Source organism: Bufo bufo, chromosome 9, assembly GCF_905171765.1.
Source record: "Bufo bufo chromosome 9, aBufBuf1.1, whole genome shotgun sequence".
Taxonomy (NCBI): Eukaryota; Metazoa; Chordata; class Amphibia; order Anura; family Bufonidae; genus Bufo; species Bufo bufo.
In genome coordinates, this window is record NC_053397.1 from 55,916,430 (window position 1) to 55,940,263 (window position 23,834).

The window sequence follows — 23,834 nt, forward strand, 5'->3', positions numbered from 1 at the left end:
TGTCAAGAATGGCTGCACATCAGTGAGGTCTGAGAATGGATGGGAAAATAATTCCTCTGACTCGAGTGGAGGGGCTCTAGTGGTGGTGGTAGTGGTGGTGGTATCTTTGGGGGTGCACACAGCAGAGAGTGAGGAGGGTGCAGATACAGAGGATCAGGAGGGTGCAGAAGAGGAAGGCTGAGTGAGCCACTCAACCAACTCTGTTGCGTCCTTTGTCGTAATCGCACGCACCTTCTCCAACTTCCCACTTGGGCTCCGGCCTGGTGCACCTGCCCGACCCCTACCATCCCTGCCGAATGGCCTGCCTCTTCCTCTGCCTGTCATTTTCAAAATGACCCTGTGACAAAGTCCCTATAGAAGAGCAGTATTTGTGGAAGCAGTTATATTGCAGGCCTCAATCTATATTTGGGGGAAATAGTATTTTGTGGAAACAGGTATATAGAACACCTTAATGAGTAATTGCTGGAATCTGGTTTATCAAACCCTCAATCAATATTTGGTAGAAGCTGGTGTAACGCAAGCCTCAATCAATATTTGGTGGAAGCCGGTATATCAATCCCCTCTATCAGTATTTTGTGGAAACAGGTATATAGAACCCCTTAATGAGTAATAGCTGGAATCTGGTTTATCAAACCCCTTAATCAATATTTGGTGGAAGCTGGCGTATCGCAGGCCTCAATCAATATTTGGTGGAGGCCGGTATATCAATCCCCTCTATCAGTATTTTGTGGAAACAGGTATATAGAACCCCTTAATGAGTATTTGCTGGAAGCTGGCAAATCAAACCCCTTAATGAATATTTGGTGAAAGCTGGTGTATCGCAGGCCTTAATCAATATTTGGTGGAAGCCGGTATATCAATCCCATCTATCAGTATTTTGTGGAAACAGGTATATAGAACCCCTTAATGAGTATTTGCTGGAAGCTGGTATATCAAACCCCTTAATATTTGGCAGAAACTGGTGAATCACAGGTCTCAATCAATATTTGGTGGAAGCCGGTATATCTATCCCCTCTATCAGTATTTTGTGGAAATAAGTATATAGAACCCCTAATGAGTATTTGCTGGAAGCCGGTGTATCGCAGGCCTCAATCAAAATTTTGTGGAAACCGGTGTATCACACCCCTCAATCAATATTTTCTGGAAGCTGGTGTATCACACCACTCAATCAGTATTTTGTGGAAGCAGGTATATCGCACCCCTTAATCATTTTTTTTTGGGACAACAGGTATATCACACCAGTTGCAATTAGTTATTCCAATAGCGTTTGTCCCTCTATCTAGCTGCGGTATCTCAGCAGAACCGCACACAACTGCTGCACAATACAAATGAACTATAATATACTTTATTTGTTAGAAGGCATATTATAGATCTATCACACCCCTTAATCAGTTTTTTTGGGGGGGCAACTGTTATATCACACCAGTTGCAATTAGTTATTCCAATAACGTTTGTCCCTCTATCTAGCTGCAGTATAGCAGCAGAACCGCACACAACTGCTGCACAATACAAATGCACTATAATATACTTTCTATGTTGGAAAGTATATTATAAGTATATCACACCCCTTAGTATGTTACACCTATAGATAGCACACATATACCAGTCCTTAAAAGGACTTTTGTGGCCCTATTAGCTACTGTTTGGTGTCCCTAACAGCCTGTCCCTGCTCCACACAGCAACCTCTCCCTACACTGGCAAAAAACTGAATGTAAAATGGTGGCCAGATCGGGTTTATTTATAGGGTAGGGGGCATGTCCATGTGCTGAAACGTCTCAATTGGCTGTCCTGTCCCACCTGATGGATATGTAGAACAACCCCACTACCACCTGATGGATATGTCATGGGTTCAAAGTTCGGCACAATGCAAAATAATATGGCGCCGATGTCCGCCACATGTTCGCTTGTTCGGTGAACCGTGAACGAGCAAAGTTCGCCGCAAAACGACCGCCGGGCGAACCGCAAGGCCATCTCTATTGGTGATGTTGGTAGACAAGATTGTTATGGTGAATCTACAAAAGTACATCTTTATTTTGGCTTTCTCATGATTCTCCTTTCATTGACTTGCTTACATCTTATAGTTGTTGGTTACCAGAGTGAGCAAAGAAAATTGTTACAATGTGTTACTGTGCTTTCTTTATCACCACTTTAATAACATCCATGTGTGTAACCTACAAAAAGTACGTAAAAACTGTTATATTGCCAACAAAAGTAAAAGTCAAGAAGGAAAGCATGTTTATATCACTAAGTCTGTGCAAAAGGTTTAGGCAGGTTTGGAAGAATGCTGCAAAGTAAGAATGCTTTTAAAAATAGAAGTGTTAATAGTTTAAAATGAAATGTATTCTGCAGCAGGACACAAACGAAACACACAGCCAATGTCATCAAGAACTATCTTCAGCGTAAAGAAGAACGAGGAGCCCTAGAAGTGATGATATGGCCTTCACAGAGCCCTGATATCAACATCTTCAAGTTTTTCTGGGATTATATGAAAAGACAGAAAGATTTGAGCAAGCCTATATCCACAGAAGATCAGTGGTTAGTTCTCCAAAATGTTTTGAACCTCCCTGGCAAGTTCCTTTAAAAACTGTGTGCTAGTGTACCTAGAACAACTGGTGCTGTTTTGAAGTCAAAAGGCGGTCACACCAAAATATTGAGTCGATTTAGATTTCTCTCTTGTTCATTCCCTTTGCATTTTGTTAATTGATAAAAATAAACTATTAGGGCTACTTTCACACTCTCGTTTGGTGCAGATCCATCATGGCTCTGCACAGACGGATCCACACCAATAAGGCTACTTTCACACTGGCGTTTTAGTTTCCGTTTGTGAGATCCGTTCAGGGCTTAAAACAGATCAGTTTTGCCCTAATGCATTCTGAATAGATACGGATCAGTTCAGAATGCATCAGTTTGCCTCCGTTCCCCCTCCATTCTGCTCTGGAGGCGGACACCAAAACGCTGCTTGCGGAGGCAAACGGATCCGTCCTGACACACAATGTAAGGCTACTTTCACACTCGCGTTTGGTGAGGAACCGTCATGGATCTGCACAGACGGATCCGCACCGATAATACAACCGCATGCATCCATTCAGAACGGATCCGTTTGTATTATCTTTAACATTGCCATAACGGATCCGTCTAAAACACCATTGGAAGTCAATAGGGGACGGATCCGTTTTCTATTGTGCTATATTGTGTCAGTCATTTTTTCCACTTCTGCCTAAAACATTTGCACAGTACTGTATGCATAAGATAACTACCCCTTAAATACTATTATGATGGTGTACTTTTAAGTGCCTGTTAATCAATTGCCAAAGCTAAATCTAATTGTCTATGACAGATTTGGCTATAGGCTCCTACTAAATGTTTCAGAATGGAAGAAAGAGAGATAATCCATATTGATGTGCACAATGGCTGTTCATAAACTTTTTAGCCTTCAAGACCCATATTGAGATCAAATAATTTGGCTAATAATTGTAAGGAAACAAAGGAAAATTATATTAAAATATTTCAGATACTCCTGACAAACATATTCCCCAGAAGAATGCAGAAGTGTACAGTATGTCTGCTGTTGACTTCAATGGAAAAAAATATTTCCTAAACTGTATATGTTTTTGTTTTGTGCATACAGTTGTATTGAATGTCCATTTCAGTACAGTTGTGACTGCGGTATCTCACAGTATACTATCCAAATATAAGCTAAAAGGATATCCTTTTGGCATTAATTACTATTGAAGTGTTTGAAAATAGAAGGACTTCCAAAAAAGCATAACAGCCTTACATTCTTTATAAAACCATGACAAAAATCACAAATTGGTGGAAGGAAACCAAGCTCACTCTACCAAGTCCCTATATAGCCTTACCCAGGGGTGTAGCTATAGAGGAAGCAGGGGAAGCAACTGCTTTGGGGGCCAAACTCAGAAGGGGCCCACCCAGGAGGAGGATTGAAAGATTTTATTGTCAGGGCCCCCTCAACAATATTATACAATGACATTATATACAATGACCTTATTTACAGTGACATGACATACGTGTAGGAAATGGATGGAGCTGCTGCCTTGCCTGGTCTGAGAGAGCGACTTGGACTAGCCACAGGAGTTGGGGTTGCAAGTGAGGAGGGGTTTGAGAAGAAGTTGCTGGCAGGGTGAGCCTGTTCAAAAATTTGGCTGCGAGGCACAGTCATTTCTAGTTACGCCGCTGGTCTGACCTATAGCAGGATAATTGTTCCACTAAGGCTTCTCAAGAGGAACACGTCAACAGTATGATTTGGACACCTATGAGAAAGTACGTCAAATTGCCACAATGGCAGTACTATGAATGAGACAAAGACAAAAAAAAGTACATATAAGTACTAAAAGTAAATATATTAGGAGGATAGCACATCCTGCATTTGGTTCAAATTTGTTTTCCTATGGATAACACCATAGTTCATTGGGGGCAAAAAGTAAAGGTAATAGCTGCAATTTACTAAAGTAATAAATAGGCAGGATAATAACTCATATGAAAACTGAAAAGTAAGTAGTAAAAAGTAAAAGGTAATACAGATAAAAGGGTATGAAAAGCCAGTTCAGATAACACTGGTACTTGAGTGTCCCAAGAGATATTTATGTAATTCACCCAAAATTGCAACATGATGACTCACAGGGACATTGGTAGTACCATGAAAGCAGGTTTATAAAGGTCAGGTTATTAAAGTGTATGGGAACATTGACATATCAGTCAAGCAATGTTTCTATGATGTATGCCAAATGTGCACCACATACCTGGTGAATTCAGCCTCACATAGCAACACTGATTATTCTTTATGTGCAAAAAGCCATGAAGACAACCCTTCTCTTCTTCACTGCCAGAATACAAAAGATCCCTTTTATAGAGGCGTGTGGTGAATTTGACTTCCCTGTGTCTGCTCCCACTTTGTGAAGAGAACAATTCAGCTAATAGATATTAAGAAGTGTATCTGCAAAAAAGAAATCATTTAAAAATGTAAAATTCAGAGCCTGCTCAACACACCATGCCAAGCAGTTCATCACAATCTACAGTGCAAGAAAGCTATTTTCTGTTGGTGGAATGACATATAGATCTTGAACACTGTGAAACATAATACCCAACACTCCAAAATTTTATTAAAATCATTAAAGTTTGCTAAGAAATTCTTAGAAACTTATCAGTAACAACAATGACAAACATTGGTAATGTGCTTTTTCACACAAGGGGCTGAAAGCACAGGGATAGGACAGGGGAGTTAGTGGCATCCATGTAGGCTATCCTCCAAGACATCCAGTAGAGTCAATTTTATAGGAAGCTTATTTGCCTCTTATTATATTTTTGAAGTGGGCACCCTAGGAGTTACACTGATGCTGTATTATTGGTCATAACAAGGCAACGCTGTGCCTCAGAACTTTTGGATCTCTTAAACATTTTGGACATATGTTGGATGTCACTTTTTATAGTAAAAGCTGAATTTTATAAACAAATAAAAGACATATCTATCTTTAGTTGGAATTAATAAAGCTAACTAATAAAAAATACTAAAGAATCCTTCTGTAAGCAAATTATAATTTATTTACGGCCAGCAGTCAGTCTTCTGAATTATTTGTTGGCATTGGACAAACTCAATATATGTGATGTATTAAGAGTGCATTATTTTATGTTATTTCTAATACTTTATAGTGATAAAGAAACAGAATACTATATTTATAAGCAAACAACAGAAAACTAATGGTGTTATATTTTCCCAGGAACATGGTGCATGATTAATTCCTATCCCAGCACTCAGCTCATGTATAAGTTATTTGGGTGGTTGCTTATATTAAAAGGCAAGAGGTGTCAAAAGCATGAAAATAAGGAAATTTATACTGGAATATTTATAACATAGCTATTGTTACAATATGAAACAGATTTCTAAAAACAGTCAAATATAGCATTTTATTTTGATAGTAACATATCAAATTAACTTGAACAACTGATCTGCTATAACAAATAGTTATCAGGAAATATATATGTTACATTGTGATTTATAGTCAGATATTTTCCTTTAATATTATTTGTTTTTGCTTTTTATTAAGTTAGTAAAAATGTATACTGTTGTATAAATTTATGGTGTCAGCCTACTTTTTACATTAAAGATTTATAAACCTCAATAGTAGGTGATATATAGCAAACATTCTTTATTTTGGCACCTAAACATTTTTTTCCAGGAAGCCCAGAGTCCACTATAATAGTTCCAAAGTCAATTTTAATGGGTACGTACACCTTTCTAATCATTTACAACCATTAGCTCTCTGCAGGTAACATGAAGAAACTTTGTGGATAGTCTTAAATAAATATATCCAATAGTATTGTCTCCAGCTACTAGATATCATGTATCTCCATGGTTACAGACTACACATTGTGTGTAGTCTGATCCTGCACGTATACTCCCTTCCATAGCTGACCTGTCAATTGCATGTTAGTGCACAGACTATACAATGTTTGTTTTTAGTCTGTAACCATGGAAACACGCAGGTGTTCATTTTCTGTTTTAGATTCTAGATTTCAGAACAACATTAAAACTCTCTTAAAATAGCTGGATTGATGTTAAAGGGGTTGTCCAGGATTGCCTTTAAAAAAAATATACAGGGTGGGCCATTTATATGGATACACCTTAATAAAATGGGAATGGTTGGTGATATTAACTTCCTGTTTGTGGCACATTAGTATATGTGAGGGGGGAAACTTTTCAAGATGGGTGGTGACCATGGCGGCCATTTTGAAGTCAGCCATTTTGAATCCAACTTTTGTTTTTTTCAATAGGAAGAGGATCATGTGACACATCAAACTTATTGGGAATTTCACACGAAAAACAATGGTGTGCTTGGTTTTAACGTAACTTTATTCTTTCATGAGTTATTTACAAGTTTCTCTTTGTTTACAGCCATTGACATGTCGCCGAGGTTAACACGTGAGGAGCGGATAGAAATTGTGTTGATGTCTGGTGAACGCAGTAACCGGGTCATTGCAGCAGATTTCAATGCAAGACACCCTACAAGACCACCCATCTCCCATGCTACAGTTCAGTTCAGTGTTGGATTTGCCAAAATGTGGACGCATGAAATCTGTCTCTAATGAAGAAACATCAGTGGCTGTCCTAGCTTCATTCAGCAAGAGCCCACAGCGTTGCACTCTCCGCATGTCACTGGAAAGTGGCATTAGTCGAACATCCCTTCGGCGGATATTAGCTACTCACAAATGGCACCCTTACAAACTCCAGCTACTGCAGCATCTCAACAAGGATGACCCAGATCGGCGCACTGAATTTGCAGAATGGGCAAAACAAAAATTGGAACAGGACCCTCAGTTTACGCAGAAGATTTTGTTCAGTGATGAGGCAAACTTTTATGTGAATGGTGAAGTTAACAAACAAAACCACCGCTATTGGTCTGACACTAACTCACATTGGATAGATCCCTCCAAGACTGTTGGAACAAAAAAATTGATGGTATGTTGTGGTATATGGGGTACAAAGATAGTGGGGCCATTCTTCATCAATGGAAACCTCAAGGCCACTGGATATGCGAAATTGCTACATGATGATGTGTTTCCCTCTTTATGCACTGAAGCTGGCACGTTCCCTCAGTTTTTCCAGCACGATGGTGCACCACCACATTATGGGTGTCAGGTCCGAGCATTCCTAGATGAACAGTTTCCTGGAAAGTGGATTGGTCGTCGTGGGTCAGTTGAATGGCCCCCAAGGTCTCCCGATCTGACCCCCTTAGACTTTTATCTTTGGGGTCATCTGAAGGCAATTGTCTATGGTGTGAAGATACGAGATGTGCAGCACCTGAAACTACGGATACTGGAAGCCTGTGCTGGCATTTCTCCTGCGGTGTTGCTATCAGTGTGTGAAGAGTGGGAGAAGAGGGTTGCATTGGCAATCCAACACAATGGGCAGCACATTGAACACATTTTATAAGTGGTCAGAAACTTGTACATAACTCATGAAAGAATAAAGTTACATTAAAACCAAGCACACCATTGTTTTTCTTGTGAAATTCCCAATAAGTTTGATGTGTCACATGACCCTCTTCCTATTAAAAAAACAAAAGTTGGATTCAAAATGGCCGACTTCAAAATGGCCGCCATGGTCACCACCCATCTTGAAAAGTTTCCCCCCTCACATATACTAATGTGCCACACAACAGGAAGTTAATATCACCAACCATTCCCATTTTATTAAGGTGTATCCATATAAATGGCCCACCCTGTATATCAGCCCCTCCCTACCAGACCTGTGAAGGGAAGCATACTTTCTGGCTCTCCCTTGCTCAGTTCTGACTCCGTTAGTCCCTGGATGTCTTCACTGTGCTTCAGTCCCCACATGTAAACTTCTGGCATGGGCTCACTTATGCTGCTACAGCCTGTGACACTTGGGGACACGTCACTGTTGAGGCCAGTCTTTGGCAGCAGTAGTGCATGTGACCCCCATCCATGTCAGAAGTTTATATGTAGGACTGAAGCTGGGGATGATGGAGGCAGAACCAAGCAGAAGGTAAGTATACCACGTCAAGTTAATTTCTAGTTCCTTCCTCCTAGCTACTGTAGTTACATAGACACTCCCGTAACACTGTTGCTGCTTGGAGATGTCCATAGGACATGGTCATGTAAGAACAGCCCAAAACAGAAGATAGCAGCATTAAAGGTAAAAGAAAATAAATCATAAAATTACTGTTACCTTTATAAATAATTATTTTAAAGGATGCTGATACAAACTGTAAAACCAATTTAAGGAGCACTTCCAGAAAGATTAAAAAAACACAAAATCTCATATTTTGATTGGATCTATATACATAGTAATAACATGAATAAATTAATAAAGTATACCTGGAAATAATGCATAACAAATTCAACAATTTGCTTAAATCATTTCTGCATATTCCATGAAAAGTTTTTTTTTTTGCATGAGGAGCTGTGGAGCATATCGCTTTAAATACACAATCTTTAGAGTACTATTTTTTCTCCAAGTTTCACTTGGTCATTATTGCACATAATGTAGCAATATGACACCTTTAATTAGGAATAATTGAAGCATACCCACATATCTGCATTATTGGTATAAGCTCATTATCATGTATATTACCTTAGACAATCATAGCTCTGTAACATCCCAATTATCTAGGAGAACACACTTGTTTATACTAATGCCTCAATATGTATTTAATCTTTTTAATTGGCGTTTAACTGGGTTTTTCTTTTAATGTTTTGTGTTTTAATTCCAATACTTCCTTTAAGTTACTGTTAAATGGTATACTTTGGTTTGTTTGGAATCATTAGAAAGCAGCACATAATGGAATATACATTTGCAAAGATACAAATATAAAATAAAATGAAAAGTTGTAGAGCAATAATTATAATAATTTCATATAACATACTAAAGAATAAAATAAATCCTAAAATGTCCACGTATTTCCATTAACTGCAACAATATGTCTGGTAAAATGTCAACATAGAAACAAGGTTCCAGAGGTCCGGCTGAAGAGAAACACATTTGATGCCATTTTGGAGCCAATCCCTTGCTGCCAGGGAAAATGTTTTATGCTATTATTTACAAATAATCAATAATCTAATAATCAATTTTATTTGACCAATGTGCATAATAATATCAACAAAGTTTGCAATGGAAAGCCCCTGTACAGTTGTGGCCAAAAGTTTTGAGAATTACATAAATATTGGAAATTGGAAAAGTTGCTGCTTAAGTTTTTATAATAGCAATTTGCATATACTCCAGAATGTTATGAAGAGTGATCAGATGAATTGCATAGTCCTTCTTTGCCATTAAAATTAACGTAATCCCAAAAAAAAACTTTCCACTGCATTTCATTGCTGTCATTAAAGGACCTGCAGAGATCATTTCAGTAATCGTCTTGTTAACTCAGGTGAGAATGTTAACGAGCACAAGGCTGGAGATCATTATGTCAGGCTGATTTGGTTAAAATGGCAGACTTGACATGTTAAAAGGAGGGTGATGCTTGAAATCATTGTTCTTCCATTGTTAACCATGGTGACCTGCAAAGAAACGCGTGCAGCCATCATTGCGTTGCATAAAAATGGCTTCACAGGCAAGGATATTGTGGCTACTAAGATTGCACCTCAATCAACAATTTATAGGATCATCAAGAACTTCAAGGAAAGAGGTTCAATTCTTGTTAAGAAGGCTTCAGGGCATCCAAGAAAGTCCAGCAAGCGCCAGATCGTCTCCTAAAGAGGATTCAGCTGCGGGATCGGAGTGCCACCAGTGCAGAGCTTGCTCAGGAATGGCAGCAGGCAGGTGTGAGCGCATCTGCACGCACAGTGAGGCGAAGACTTTTGGAAGATGGCCTGGTGTCAAGAAGGGCAGCAAAGAAGCCACTTCTCTCCAAAAAAAACATCAGGGACAGATTGATCTTCTGCAGAAAGTATGGTGAATGGACTGCTGAGGACTGGGGCAAAGTTATATTCTCCGATGAAGCCTCTTTCCGATTGTTTGGGGCATCTGGAAAAAGGCTTGTCCGGAGAAGAAAAGGTGAGCGCTACCATCAGTCCTGTGTCATGCCAACAGTAAAGCATCCTGAGACCATTCATGTGTGGGGTTGCTTCTTATCCAAGGGAGTGGGCTCACTCACAATTTTGTCCAAAAACACAGCCATGAATAAAGAATGGTACCAAAACACTCTCCAACAGCAACTTCTTCCAACAATCCAACAACAGTTTGGTGAAGAACAATGCATTTTCCAGCACGATGGAGCACCGTGTCATAAGGCAAAAGTGATAACTAAGTGGTTCGGGGACCAAAACGTTGACATTTTGGGTCCATGGCCTGGAAACTCCCCAGATCTTAATCCCATTGAGAACTTGTGGTCAATCCTCAAGAGGCGGGTGGACAAACAAAAACCCACTAATTCTGACAAACTCCACGAAGTGATTATGAAAGAATGGGTTGCTATCAGTCAGGAATTGGCCCAGAAGTTGATTGAGAGCATGCCCAGTCGAATTGCAGAGGTCCTGAAAAAGAAGGGCCAACACTGCAAATACTGACTCTTTGCATAAATGTCATGTAATTGTCGATAAAAGCCTTTGAAGCGTACGAAGTGTGTGTAATTATATTTTACTACATCACAGAAACAACTGAAACAAAGATCTAAAAGCAGTTTAGCAGCAAACTTTGTGAAAACTAATATTTTTGTCATTCTCAAAACTTTTGGCCAAGACTGTATATTTGACTTTTATTTAATCTCTTCTTTCAGATTGTCTCTGCTGGGTCTCAAACTGAGGACCTGCTGTATGGACAGCAGAAACTGTAGCAGCGAGCCACCAGCTCAACTGTTCTCAATGGAATGCTTTTACCTGAATATAAACTTCAGTGTTTTTCACATGTGCTAAGTATTCACATGCATGACATACTGGTCGTATCTACTGATAAACTGTATCTCTATACGCCAATTCATTGTACGATTTATTTATTTTTTCCTTTGTTTTTTTTTTTCAAGTGTAAAGACCAAGGTATATTTTTCAGTAATTAAAAAAAAATTAATGGCACAAAATAAATTACAATAAAACAATTTTTATAATACATTTTATTACATTAATGTCACAATACCACTGGAACTCTCATTAAGAGCAGCTCAGGATGGTGTTGGTGGTAGTAAGGTCAACTGTAAGCATTCTATGTCCTATATAGTAGACTATACATAGCTGAGTACATTGCCCTCTATGGAAGGGTGGTTCTCCAAGCTCTCTTACACTGTGTTGTCTCCTTCAAGAACAGGTGGTACTCCCATTTAAAAGAAGCTGAAGCTGATGGAGATACTTCTACCACATTAAACTGCTGTTTCTGAAATAGCACAACATGTATATCTTTAATGACCTCCCATTGACAGGTAGTACTCCCAGTGAACTTTTATTGAATTGTGTTGCACTTGAATTGTGTTCTCTTGGGACAGATGCTACTCCTATTAAAATGAGCAGTGCCAGTGACAGTTTGCAGGGTCCCAGGCCACTGCTGAGGTGTTTTGTTTCTCTGGTAAGTTCAGCTTGCCCCCTATCCAACGCGCTTCTGTGCATGCCAGATAAACCACTGCCAGGATGGAAATAAAACAAAGGGGCCTGTCGTCATCTTCCCTTAACATTACTAACAAAATAATCGTTCATTATCGTAATTATGGTAAAATGTTCAATAACTGTGATTTTAATTGTCGTAATCTCTGTACTTGTCTGTAAGAATGCTTATGTCTTCATGTTACTTCTTTGGCAATGTATGGCCCTGCATGCGTATATTTATTAACACCGACGTTTTTGATGTCTTAATAAAGGCCCATAGTTGGCGGAGCATTCGCTGAAGTTATGAAGTAGTGCCAGCCTTTCCATAACTTTGGCGCATCCACCGCCAGTTCTAAATGTAAGACAGCTTCCTATCTATCTTACATTTAGACCATTTTCTACACCTAAAACAGGCTTAGAAAATGATGAATGAGACAGGTCTACAGGTCTGTTCTCTTCCCCGCCCACACCACACTCATAATTTTAGACCTGGAATGAAAGGGCAAAAGTTGTAGATAGTGGCGCAACTAACGTTGTGTATTTCAGTATAATAAATGATTCCCTTAGTTTTTCCAGGTCAGGAAAGCATGGTGATTTAACATCATGGAAACATGCCTAATCTTTCAGGGTGCAGGAATGGCTGAAAATCTACAAAGCTGTGAATGTCGCCAAATTTATTGCTATTGAGGTTTCACAGGCTTTCATGGCTCTGAATACACATGTTGACTACAAGCATAAGTATACACACATGTAATCCAAGATATTAAAAATATGTAATATAATTTCCGTTTAAAAAGCAGGTGACAGAATGAACCAACCAGTATGATAAGTACAAAAAACATGTCACATGTAAGTGCAGGTATAACACAACCTCTCAATGCAATGTGTACACATAATGTCAATAAAAAAACCTTCCATAGCTGATTATGATCATACAATGTAGGGATCATCCATCATTTACTAAAAATTGAAGTGAATTAAAGTAGATGAGGGTAAGTGGAAAAGGAAGCAGAAGGGAGAAAGAAGGGGCAAGAAAACTTGGTGAGCGGGTGCGTGGTCGGCTCCTGGTATTTCTCCTAGAAATACATGAATACATTGGCACTTCAGTGTTGCAAGTTGAAATGTGTTCCTACAAACCTTGCCCAATCAATGCTGACGGTGTAGAGACTGTGCAGAGACACACACTTTTGACCAGGTGCCAATTTATTCATACATTTATAGAAGTAATAAAAGAAGGTGACACTACACAGAGTTTTAAAAAAAACATGCTACCAAGTTACTAATTTTAGGGAGAATACATACATTTACTAAACTTGAATAAGTCAATAAGACTTCACAGTTGGAGAGTTGTTAAGAGAACTCACCTATTGTACTTGGGATGTTGGGAATGGGTCCAAAATAGTAACAGTTTCGAGCTCTGGAGCAGTCTGAGGTCAGGAGTTACTGTAGATGTACTTTATGTCCTGGAGGGGTCTTTGGTAAGCAAAAATGCAAAGATAAATGGTCCAGAAGAGTTTACTTTTTTTATTTTTTAAAAGGATTTCGCTCTAAGAGATAGGATTCTTGTGGTTGATGTCAAAGTCATTTTACACACGCTGGTAATGATCAGGTAGTGATGGGGGTCTGCCAGAGTTATAGCTAGGGTTCAGGGGCAGATTAAGTGCATGATAGGCTTGGGGCTGTCGACCCAACTTGGGCCCCTCCCTCCATTTTAGTTTAGTTTTTTTTGTATGAAGAGGCTGCGGTGCTTCGTGAGCACCACAGTCTCTTCCTAGGCCATATGACATCTTCAGACTAAAAAAAATACCCCAAATTACCCCAAATTGGGTCCTAAACTGAAAAATTTGGTCGCCAAATTTAAAATACATACAAATACAAAATACATACAATACATAATTATAATAAAAAAGGCATGGAGGACAATACAGCACCACATACCTCTTACATCCAGGGAAATCTCTTGTCATGTATACCTTCTCTTTCCTCTTCTCCTCCTTTTGACCCAGACCGCCATGGCAAATTCTTTCAGCCACATCTCGTCTCTACAGAGTTTGTAACACAGACACATTAGATTTCTCAATTTTTCCATCAACCTCCCCATCTTGGTGTCCCAACAATGTCATCCTGCTGCCACTCCCAATACTGTGCCCATTGTGCCCCAGGTACTATACTGCTGAAAAATAGTGATCCTAATAGACATAATTGGGGTCATTTATCAAACTGGTGTAAAGTAGAACTGGATTTCCAAATGTCAAAAATGAAAGGTGGAACCTGACTGGCTGCTATGGGCTGCTAAGCCAGTTCTACTTTACACTTAGTTTGATAAATTACCCCAAATGTCCCTATAGTGTCTACGTAGAGTGTCCCCAGTAATAACACCCTATATTGTGCTCCAGGTAATAATCCCTGTATAGTGTCCCCAAAAATAATAGAATTTCCCCTACAGTGCCTCCTCAATAGCAATGCCCCCATATAGTAATTTCCCCCACAATGCCCCCACATAGTAATACCCCATAGTAATTTCCCCCCCACATAGTAATTTCCCCCATACTGCCCCATATAGTAGTTTGCCCCCACACTGCCACCACATAGTAATTTCCCCCACACTGCTCCATATAGTAATCCCCCCACACTGCCCCATATAGTAATTTCCCCCACTCTGTCCCAACACAGTAGTTTTTCCCACACAGTAATTTCCCCCACACTTCCCCCATATAGTAATTTCTCCCACACATAGTAATTTGCCCCACATAGCAATTTCTCCCACACTTTCCCCTCAAAGTAGTTTCCCCCACACTGTTCCCACATAGTAATTTGCCCCCACATTGCCCCTACATAGTAATTTCACCCACACTGCCCCCACATAGTAATTTGCTCCCCCACACTGCCCCCACATACTAATTTCCCCCACACTGCCCCACATAGTAATTTGCCCCCACATAGTAATCCCTCCCAAAATAATTTTCCCCCACATAGTAGTCCCTCCCATAATAATTTGATCTCACACAGCCCCCACATAGTAATCCTTCCATAATAGTTTTCCCCCACATAGTCATTTGACTCCATATGTACTCAATGTCTCTTCAATTACGTGTCCTCTTGTTTGTCCCCACCCCACATGTCCCCCAAAGTAGGAACATGAAAAAAAAATGAAAAAAGATGAAAAGCTAAATACTCACCTATGCTTGCAGAGGAAGGCGGGATGATGCAGGCACTCACATGTCACAGTGCTGCATCCCGGCACATGCGCGCGATGACATTATCAAGCCCGCCTGAGACGGGATTTCAATACTACCTGAAGCCTATAGCGGTGATCGCGGCAGGGCTGCAAACTATGTGCTCCTGTGCCCCACAGCAGTATGTGGGCATTCAGGTCGGCATTGAGCCTCCCAGGTCGGCTGCCGACCCGAACGCCCCTATTGTAATCCGCCACAGCTAGGGGTTGAACATGGACGGGTATTTAAAAACACATTCGTCATCTGAGCTCCCAACCCACATAATGGTACACCATGAGCACTACTTAATACCACTAAATAATGTCTGAATATTACCTCCATACTATGACCATACAAAGATAGTTAGTAGTTTTTCACAGATCCTCTGCAGACCAAATCAATGATTATGGTAGAATTATATCCAGTGAATTACAGTTGACCTCTCCTTTGATTGGAATCATTCACTTTTTTTCCATCTGGCCCAGACAACCATGACAAAATTTTCCAGCTACAGCTTGTGTCTGTAAAGTTTGCAACACAGACATTTTTAGACTGCTCACTTTCCCAGCATCTGCCCTATCTTTTCCAAAGCTGCACAAACTCCCCATACTGCTGATACCCCCAATTATGTGCCTGTTTCTGCCTCGTACACCCCTGTTACTGTACCTGCTGTGTGACACAGTACCCCCAAATATTGTGCTTCAGATATAATAGTTTCATGATCATAATTAGCCCACAAAAATAGTGGCTCATAAATGCACCACTGAAAACAGCAGTACGCCCAAAAAGTATTGTGCCCAATACATAACGCCCTATATTGTGCCCAGATGGTTATAGAGCTCCGCACAGAAAAAGTGCCATCTTTTTTACCCCACAGAATAATAGTGGTCTTCTAACTGTCCACACTATAATAATGCCCCTCTTGTGCCTACACAAAGTAATAATGCCCACCACTTACATAGTATTCATGCCCCCTATGTGCCTATGTAATAATGAACCTTCAGAAAATAATTATTCTTGTGTGTGCCCTTGTAAGTAACAGTAAGTCCTCTAAAAATTACCAGTTCCCCTTTTTTCCTCAGACAGTAATAATACCCCCAGTATGCCCCTTTAACGGTAATAATATCAGATAAGTGCCCTCCAAAAAATACCTATTGAGTGCCCTCCCTAAAAAGTAACTTAGTGCATGATAAAAAGTAATGTCTCCCACAGTGTCCCCTAAAAAGTATTGTGCAATCCCTAAGAAACAATTAGTGCACCACGTGGTTTTCTTGGATTTACATATTGATTACCTATCCTCAGGAAAGGTCAAATGTTAAACATTTTATAATTTACTTTATTGGGGAAAGTTTTTTCTTTGTGTTAGAAAACAGAGTGTAAAGAGTCTTCTTAGCAAAGTTGCGACTGTGCATTACTAAGGGAGTCTGTCTACAGCATTCTACTGAGCACTCATAACACTTGTGTGCAGCAAGTCAGATAGGCAAGGTGACGGCAGTGATACTTAGGGCACATGTACATAGTCAGGGAATGGGGTAGTAACAACAGGCAGAATGGAAGCCTCTGTATGTTACACACAAGCGTCTTCAGCTCTCAGTAAAACCGAAGACAGACTCTCCTTAGCAACACTTAGGGGGAAATTTATCATAAGTCAGATTTAACACAGGGCCCGCTGACCTTGCCTGTTCCCCGCCACGTTCCTTTTTGGAAAGCTTCGAGGGCGATATACAAATGCACTTGCACCTAATTTTAGGAGCAATAGTGTTTGAATAGAACAAAAACAAGTTTGTGTCTTTTTTACTCTAGAAAATACAAGAATGATAAATTCCCCCCGGAATGATAAGTTACACCCTGTTTTTTCGACAAAGAAATATCTTTCCCTAATAAAGTATGTTACACACAAATATTTAACATCCCTGTTCCTACACTATATTAAAAATAAACCAAAATGACAGTTACATTTTAAATGTTCCTCGATACCCAGAACACTAAGTTTCTGTAGTATATCATCTTCTCATTAATAAAACATACTTATAAACCCAGCATAATGAACCTAATCTCATATGCTGCATACCTCCTTGTTATACGTGTGAGATTTGGTATGGATTTACTGCTGTGTTTTATCTTTCAGCTCCTTATTATGATACATACTGTAACACACATTCGACACGCGCTTCTTCTTTATACGTTGACATCTTCACCATGACTCCACTGATGATGACAATGGTGGATTGCAGCTGAAGATTCCTATTAGGATTCAGCTAGACAAGTCTGCGCTCTGGAATATATGATTTAAGGACCACCCCATCTTTACCTGACCTTGATCTGTCATGAGTCTAATTTTAACACGTGTCCTTGCCATGATCACACTTTCTATTTCTTGCCCCGATACTAATACAGAAAAATATTCCAATAATAATAAATGATGTTTTTAGTGGATTGTTTCAATTGTAATGGTGTGAGGCTATAACAATAATATTAGGAATAATAAAAACTGAGAAAGCTGAGGAGGAGGAAATGTCCTTACAGAGCGTTTTATTTCTACTTGCAAATGAAAAAGAAAAAAGATGAGATGTCTCTGCAAGTTGAAGCCAGGTGCCCCCAAGCAACTTTAATCTGCATGAGCAGCACTTATGTGGCTGGTAAGCCAATCTGAAACTGACCTTGGCAGCACCAAGGGGGCAAACTTTACATAAGAATGAATGATCTTAGTTCAATCTCTGCAATGCGTTTGGCAGAAGCATTTTTTTCCTTTAATGTCCGGAACATGTACGCCCTTGTGTTCTAATAATTCTTTTTCTTAAGGAAACATACGCTACACTGGATGCGCTTGGCATCAAATTAGTTTTGAGGGATTGAATGTGCAGTGGAGTAAATAAATTATTGTGCTTTTGGCTCTAACCAGTCTATGTTTATCTTCATGTGCTGAATGTAAGTATCAATACTTATTATGGTTTATTGGCCACCGGTGGCAACGGCAGAAATGAATCCGCATTCATCGAATTTATGCCGGCTGCTTGCTTTGGAGGACAAAATCACTTATCTGGGGGTTGTATGTATTCTGCATTTTTTACATTTTAAATAAATGTAAACTTCTTATTTGTCCTTTTGAAAGGGCATAAAGGAAGATTTAACAAAGACCACAAAAAAATTGCCGCTGCTACATAAGCTACAGCCGTGAGCTTTGGTAGAAGAATATGCGGATGCATAAATGCATAAAGCCGCTCAGGTGCAAATGCAGTAATTCAAACCTGTTTTTTTTTATCCTTCCCATCTCAACCGTGCATTAAAATTTCTGGTTCCCAACTGTAAAGTCTTTAGACGGCGAGCCGGTTCTGGAGTTTTCGAAACACATTTTTTAAATGTGATTTCATGTCTTGGAAGAAGTTTATTTGCAAGAAAACGAGCTTTATAATGTCAAATAAGAAATTCAAAATAGTTTTTGTGGAGTGTGAATGTTTAAAATAGACTTTGCCGGAGCATTTTGATAGGATTCCTTTCGGCTCCTACAACTTTATTTCTAACTGTAAATTTGCAGATGATAAAGAAAAGATTGGTATAAAAGAGGAGAAATGTGTCTTTGGTATGCATGCTAATGTCAACTTTTTATTCATAGGGCACAAGTAATGTAAAAGTAACTGTAAAAGTGCGATTGTATCTCCCTAGGTCCCAGATATAAATTCGCACTACCCCTTTCCACTCAATCACTACTCCAACTTGCAGAGCCATAGAACAGGACTACATCACAATTTCCTAGTATACCAATTATGTATTTTAAATTCTACTTGCATACTGTACTTATACCGGCATGGTACATCCCAAGGGTCACTTCTGCAAAGTGTATCCATGGGCTAACAGGAAATAACTAAACCTGGCGTCTGTCCCATGACCCCTGCTCTTCATATGACCCCTGACATTCAATTGAAACTGCATTGTATGAAGCACACAGGACACATCTATTGGCTGCAACAACTACTTCACTGTATACAATAGCTGACCTACTTTTGTAGGCCATATGGTTCCAGAAAGTACCGTAATTCATAGGTCTGGTGAGAAAGTGAAAAAAAAAGTTTATAGCGGGTGCCAAGAAGTTGAGTCCCACCCACACCGCTTTTTTTTTCAAAGTTTAGGGTAGGTCTTGAGTAGCTTTCTTCATTTACAGGTGTCACAGGTTAGAGCATATTTTGTTGGTCCCATGGGTTAGGGGTCCTCAGAGGTGAATATTTGGAGGTAATGCTGTTTATAGTACCGCTGGAGTTGTGGCTCCTAGTGGCGGTTCAATACATTCAGTCTGGGTGCCCTTGGTGCAAGTGTGTACAGCAAAGGGTAAAGGTTATTAAGTGAACTAAAAATTATTGTACAATGATGGTTGGAGATTAATGCTTCCAAGGATTCCTCCTGCAAATTGTCAGTGTGAATGGTTATGTGCAATTTCACTGAATTAAAGGGTTTGTCTGAGTTTCTAATACAGATGACCTGTCCTCAGGATAGGTCATCAGAATCTGATCAGTCTGGCACTCCTGGCATTCAGCTGTTTGAAGCAGTGTGTGCTGCAGCCTCCTCCTAGGCCACTGATGTCACATTCATCAGTCACATCACCAAGGTACCGCTCAGTCCCATTCAAGTGAAAGGGGCTGAGCTGCAATACTAAGCACAGCCACTATTCAATGGATGCCGCTGTACTTGGTAAGCTGCAAGGTGCTCACAGGAGCCCTATGGCCTCTTCAAACAGCTGACCAGCAGGGATACCTTGTGTCAGACCCCCACCCATCAGATACTGATGACTTCTCCTGAGGATAGGTTTTCAGTATTAAACACTTGGAAAACCCATTCAAGTTTTGCATGCATTCCCTCTTTTTAGATGTACTGTATAGTGCCTTGGAACTAATGGCGTATAAAAAATAAATAACGTAAAAATTTGTATATGGTTAATAAAATGGCTATTGTGACATTTTCAGCCCAAACCTGGTGACAGTGATTATTCTAGGTTGTGAAGTGGGGCCACCTCAAATTCAGAATGTCTAGTAGTATTAACCAAGTCTTAGTTGCCTCCAGTCATAACTAATGTGCAGTTTTTTATTTTTATCGTATGCATTCGGGAAGCCGTGGTGAAAGATATATGCCACTTTTACTAAATGACCCACACTGGTTTTGAGCATGTGCTGTCAAGATTAATTTTTGAGGTTGAGGAAATTGAGTTGCTAATTATTGTGTTTCTTGCTTCAAGGATACTGTAAATCATGCCTATTCCTTCTGTGGCCTTCTGCAGACTGAAAACTTGGCAGCCAACCTATAATTATTATCTGGTGCAGAAGTCTCTACAATTATCTAGTTCAGAAGCACGTATGTAAGGTCTTTTAATATGCATACACTTTAGATATTCACACCTTTTCTGGGTAAGATACATTGTGCTAAAAAGAAGCAAAACAAGGTTGGTTACAAGAAATTAAATTGTTATCTGATCATTTTACATGTGCTTTGCTAAGTTAATGATTTGTATCTGATTTAAATTAGTATGACATTACATCTCTGAAGAATAATTGGCCAAATCAGGACTGATATGTTGACAGCAAATTGGGGGCATCTTGTTCAGTTGCGCTAATATAATGGTTCCAGAATCTAATTTAATTTTCTGATGTAATGACTGGCTAACCCTTTCATTCTAAAGATGCCTATACATATAAGAGAATAGATAGTTGGCTGAGATCGACAATTGCAGAGCAACCTGTAGTATGGAAGAGTATGCATAAGGATGTTCCAACTCAATAGATAATGTTGTTGGAAAGAAGGATTGAATATAACCTGTGCTTTGTACTCTCTGGATTTTCAAAAATAATCCCTTATTAGGTTACATATAAATAAATTTGTACTAGTAAAAGTACCCGGCGCTGCCTGGGTATGAAGTGTTGGTCTGTTTGAGTGTTTATTGTTCCAAGGGTGCCAATCTTTGCCCTCCTTTTTTTAAAGAGGAAATTGCTAGTAGCCCTATATACCTCAGCAGCTACACGCTGTTTATTTTATTAACTGCCCCCCATAACATGATCTCCACAGCGCTCCACCCTGATAACATGACCTCCACATTGCCCCCCTCCCTTAACAGTGACCACCACAGCCCCCTTAACTATGACCTCAACAGCACCCACCCCCCTTAACAATGACCTCCATAGTGTCCCATCCACTTAACAGTAACCTCCACAGCACCCTGCTCCTTAAAAGTGACCTCCACAGCAGCCAGCCCCCTTAACTGTGACCTCCACAGCACCCTGTCCCCTTAACAGTGACCTTCACTGCTCTCCACCCCCTTAACAATTTCCTCCACAGTGCCCTGTCCTCTTAACTGTGCCTTCAACAGTGCCCCACTCTCTTAACAGTGACCTCCACAGAGCACCATGCCCCTTAATAGTGACCTCAACAGCACCACACCACACCAGCAGTGACCTCCACAGCATCCCACCCCTTAACCATAACCTCCACAGGTCCCTACCCCCTTAACAGTGACCTCTAGAGCGCTCCACTCTTTAATTGTTACCTCCACAGTGCCAAACATTAACAGTAATGGACACAGGGCCACATCCCTTAACAGTGACCTCTAGAGTGATCTGCCCCTTAGCAGTTACCTCCACAGAGCCTCACCTCCTTAACTGTGACCTCCAAAGAACCCCACCCCTTTAACAGTGACCTCCATAGCACCATACCCCCTTAACAGTGACCTCCACAGCACCCTGCCCCATTAACTGTGACCTCCACAGCACCCTGCCTTCTAAACTCTGACCTAAGACAATGAAGAAAAATGGCTGAGTTGTTATGGAAACCAGTTGTAAAACTGTGTATATGTCAAGACTTAAGGACCTGCAAGATTCTATTGGTTAATAAAGGTCATGTGACTGTGTGTATAATAGTTAGGATATGAGTGAAGGATCTGCAAGCTCCTATTGGCAATACATTTTTTGGAAATACCTCATGAACGGTATGTTCTACAGAGCTGAGATTTTTATGAAAACCTTCCCAGACACCCGATGTACCTGTGTGCCAAATCTGGTATCCAATGGTTCAGGCATTTGGATGCCCATAGAGGACAGATGGACAGACAAACAGACATTGATTTTTATAATATAGATGGTGCAACCCACATTGTAATCTGCTCTGGACCATAAAACAATTTGGCAAAAATGCTGCGTACAGACATTTTATAGCTTGGCTAGTTTCCTTACTGCCTTGGAACACTGCATTCCCGAATGACTACTCAGTGGGGATCTTTTTTATAGAGCAAAACAGCGCTACTCACTGGATGTATTCAAAAATCTGTTCCAATGGTGGCGGTGCCAGCGGTGTTAGGTCCAAGCCCGACGGGCCCCCAGTAATCCATAAAATAAATAAATTACCGCAGAACTCTGTCTTCAGTCATATATGGTTTTATTCACCAACCGTGCGACGTTTCGACTTCACAGAGTCATATGCTCGAAAAAGACGTTGCACGGTTGGTGAATAAACCATATATGACTGAAGACAGAGAGTGCTGCGGTAATTATTATATTTTATGGATTACCCATTGGGGAGTGTACGGTAACTACTCCTTTTGACAGCAAAAAAGGCTGCCATTATGACTGTCAAAACCTGGTGATGAGCCACTGTGCATTAAATTAGACCGTTTGATGACCCCTATTGTTCTCTGTGTCCAATAGAAATAAACCCCTTTCTGATACACACCATACATGTATGGCAGTTGTTGGGTCCTTAAAGATTACTTCCCGCTCAGGAGCTGAGCAGGTGCCATAGCTACCGGGTGCAATGACATCATGGTGTCGCCTGCGACGTTCCACAGTAGCAGAAGAAAGGCCAGGCCTACATTATGGCACTGAGGGCAAGTGAGTGTATATAGTGTGTGTGTGTGTGTGTGTGTGTGTGTGCACAGATAAGAAGAAGCACTATATATAAAGGGGGCACAGACAAGTGGCACTATATATAAAGGGGGCAGATAAGTGACAACTTATATAGGAAGGGCTACTTTTTAAGCTGGTGATGTATCTATCTAATACACTTCTGCTGCTGTATTTATCTACTGAGGTTCATTCTAGTATTGAATTAATGGTATGAGCTTCTGGTGCTGTATTTGCCTTATCAGCTTGGTTCTGGTGCTGTATTTGACTTATGGGCTTGGTTATGGCGCTGCATTTGACTTATGGGCTTGGTTCTGGTGCTGTATGTATGTACTATGCTTAGTTCCAGTGTTGTAATTATGTAGGGATGTTGGTTCTGGCACTGTATTTGTGTGTTAAACTTGGATCTGAGACTATACTTTGAACTGATACTATCTATTATCTTAGTTGGATGCTCCATTTGGGGCCTCCGTCATTGTTTCTGTTACAAAGACTAGACAAAAAAGTCATGCATGCATTTGTCCTGTAAAAATGCAGCATCCTATAGTTTTTGTTGTTTTAGTTTTAGTCAAGTGCTTCCGTTATTTTTGGAACAGAGCAGCATAAAGTGATAACACTCTTAACCATAACCAAACCGAACTGTAAAACCTGTATTTAGTGGATGTAAAAATAGTGCTGTGTGCACTGTACATATTTT